The 3,821-nt window shown below is 33.7% G+C and overlaps 1 non-coding gene across 1 annotated transcript; it reads right to left on the bottom strand.

Moving 5' to 3' along the window:
• Positions 1 to 2,832: 2,832 nt before the first annotated feature.
• Positions 2,833 to 2,899, bottom strand: Smp_tRNA_00994_Gln_TTG.1.1. The gene has a single exon. It is a non-coding gene (tRNA).
• Between the last annotated feature and the right edge of the window lie 922 nt (positions 2,900 to 3,821).

Here is a 3,821-nt window from a genome sequence, read left to right as displayed (position 1 = left end):
AGACTATCACACAATTAAACTTACCCTTTCGTTTGAGTTCAAAAATATAACTCAATACAAAATCTGTATATTATTGAGTAATTGTAAGTTGATAGATCAAATGCCCAAATAAAACCAAGAAAATTATCCCTTTCTAATACTGGAGGATAACATGGAAGATTGTTGTACAATAGTATTTAATCATACTTATTAAATGTAGTAAACATCTAATTGAATGATGAACTACATCAACAACATAATGACAGTAACAATTCTATGAAGAATAATAATGAACCTTAATGACTACTGATATAAGGGTTTACAAAGAAAAAGACTAGTGGATAATCTACGCATTACAGTATAAACCGTTATAAAACTATGTACATCAGTTTGCAATCGTATAAAAATAATATGTATGAAACAGTTTATATTATCAATTCTAATTATGAACATAGGAAAAACTCACTAACTGAAGAAAAGTATAATTTATGCTCAGAAACTGATAGTCGTAGAAAAAGTCGGTTTTTTTATTATTTTTCTTCTTGGTACTGCTAACCACTTACACGTATGACAGTATAATGAGTTGTAGAACAGTTGAAAAAAATTCATGTAACTTGTAACAATAATCAAGATTGATTTCATAATATGATGCGATAAATAACCAGAAGGGGTGTTTGTGGAGATTTAGTATTTTCATAGTTGATTGTAATCATTTGCTCACTAGGGACTGACTTCGAGAGGTAAATCCTGGAGTTCTAATGAGAAGCAGTGACCAGTGAAGTTCAAACCACGTCTGTTGTGAGATATCAACTCACTGAAGACAATTGGTGAACGATTGCTCAACTTCGTGGATTGGTTGAAGTTAGACATAAACACCATCGGATGCCGAGTCAGTGGTCTATCGATTAAGTGCTCTGGTGCGAGACTGGTAGGTCTTGGGTTCGAATCTCGAGGGGCGGGATCGTGGATGCGCACTGCTGAGGAGTCCCACAATAGGACGAAACGGCCGTCCAGTGCTTTCAGGTTTTCCATGATGGTCTAGCTTCAATTGACTCACGCTTTCAACGATAAATAACATTTTAAACATGATACTACTGATATCGATTGTAAACAAAATGTAAATCAAAAGAACTGACGAATGAATCTCACAGAAAATTTTCTAAACATTTTTTTTGAATAATTACAAAAAAACCCAACAATAAACAATTATATAAATGAAATAATAAGCGTGGGTTTTATCACTAGATACAGCTTGCTTCGTTATAACACAAAAGTATCTATGTTAGTTGTATGCGTAGATCCACTTCTGTGTTAGGGATTAAAATCATTACTTTGGTGTTTTACAGTGAGCGTGAGTGTAACAGTCTAATCCCAACTCTTATTACACAACATAGCTATACAAATAAATTCTAGTCGGAACATATGTAAAAGCATGCAATCATGTGACTAATAGGTGTGTGTCATTTTTATCCTGCTGTTAATAATTCAGTACTCATTTCTCATAGACCATGCCCTTTAATAAAAATACACTTTCTAAATTTGTCCGTTTATCTATCTAGTGTACTTAATCTATGATCATATATAAACTGAAGTGATTCAAAGATTTCGTTACTAAGTTGAATTTGCAATCATCCTCGCTGCTGGTTAACACTTCTGAAACATACATATTCCTAATTCATTTCGTATTCGGCTTTTAGTATCGAGTTATGCAACAAGAATGTATGTCTAAGTAATACACACAAAAATAATTATGGAAACAAGTTTCATTTGTTTCATAGTGGTTTTCAAATGCGTAAATCAATTCTGCACGACTTCAACTTCGAACAATTGACAATACTTATCGAGATCTCGCTAAAAAATTCAAGAGATGCTATCTACAATCTCATTAATTCATTGATAAATCATAGTGTCATCTATTATTTACAAATTTATGAACATTTGTGGTTAAGAATTAAAGTTGGGAGTTACAGTGAGAGAATAATTTCTAACGGCATAAGCACCCTTGAACTATGCCTTTAAATCACATCTATAGTATACTTAGATACAATCTCCATCAGCTAAAGATATTTCTTGTAGTTGAGTGTACGCATGGAGTCATAATGGTTGTGTGCGATTGCACAAAAGGTACTTTTAACCATTCTAAGCATTTATACAAACTAGGTAAAAACAACTTTTATTTGATTCCTAATAAAATACATGCTATCCTTCACTATACCTTGAATTTCATGTAAAAATCCGGTCTGACCGGTTCTCCCAAAAGTTATCAGCATAGATTAGATTTACTTTATTGTGTCATTGGTGAGTAACACCATACTTCTGATACGACAAATGCCTAGTACTTCCTGGTTCAGATTGATTCCCGAGATTAGGTGATAAAATCTTCAAAATTAAACTAACCTTTATAAAAACTTTCGATTTCATGAAAGTAAACAATGGACAATAACTAACGTATACACTATATTAGTAATGATAAACAAAGATAAATCTCAGAAGTAAAAAAAATAATCACAAAGTTTCATAGATTAACTTAGTCATCCATATATGCTAACACATCAATCAATTAGGGATTTTATACCTCAGTAATCAAAATGATGGAAAATAGTCTGTCAATAAGTATACATGTATTAAATTCATTTAGTATTGTTTGTTTGAATCTTCCCATTGATGTGTTAGGACTGCAACTGGTCAGTCTCTAATTGGCATATGTGCATACTGTGAGCACTTCCTCGATATAGCCTTAATTCACAAGCATGGTAAGCAGAGATGGATAGTGGCTAGCAGTGGAATCCACGACGCGCATTTCGTCCTATTTGGGACTCATCAGCTGGATGTACCTGCATCTCAGAGTTGATGTTCACTCTGGGACTCGAACCCAGTACCTTTCGCTTCAAACGCGATCGCGTTATCCACTCGGTCACTGAGTCCTGATAGCCACTTGCTTGTGCGATGGGCTGAAGTTTAAATTCATTTAGTATTGCTTGTTTGAATCTTCCCATCGATGTGTTAAGACTACAACTGATCAGTCTCTAATTGGCATATGTGCATACTGTGCGTATTGCCTCGATATAGCCTTAATTCACAAGCATGGTAAGCAGAGATAGATAGTGGCTAGCAGTCCCAAATAGGACGGAACGCGCATCATGGATTCCAATGCTAGCCACCATCCATCTCTGCTTACTATACATGTATTGTTTAGCACAAATTCACTATTTAAATTATATATATATCATAAGCACTACAAGTATTGTTTAATCATAAATGGGGAATTCCACAACTAACAATTACCATGAAACCTATTTTTGAGGATTCCTGTTGACTGTTATCAACCATTTAATTTCAAGATAAATTATATCACGTTGTCAAGTTGATTAACATGTTAATTTACTTTGTAAACCTAACAGGTAAAGTTTCTTACTACTGAGTAATCGATAAGTGCGAGATTATAATTTATGTACGAACCAATCAGATTTAAGATAACAAATCTTGGATTTTGGCACGAAATTCATTCATCCGTTTGGCTAAATAACGTTTTGGCATTATAGCTGATGTCAATTCGTGATGAAAACCCTAAATCTAGTTCGTAACCCTAACCATCAACTGTTTATCGAAATCCTTATTCCTTACACTGGTTTATAACGTTCATTTAGTCCTAGTTAGTTGGTGGACATTTTCACGGTCACTTAAGCGTCACTCAGATGTCGTCCATAAATTATACTCTCACAGTTGCTGTCACCTACATAGTGCTTTCGTTTTACAAAAAATTAAATGTTTTGAATAACAGTATACTGTATGCATAAATCAATTATATTTTAAGACGGCGGTTATGTGATTGTTTTTTGCAT

Source organism: Schistosoma mansoni, chromosome 2 (genome assembly GCF_000237925.1).
Source record: "Schistosoma mansoni strain Puerto Rico chromosome 2, complete genome".
Taxonomy (NCBI): Eukaryota; Metazoa; Platyhelminthes; class Trematoda; order Strigeidida; family Schistosomatidae; genus Schistosoma; species Schistosoma mansoni.
Note: the sequence above shows the minus strand (reverse complement) of the source record. Positions and strands in the feature narration are given on the sequence as shown.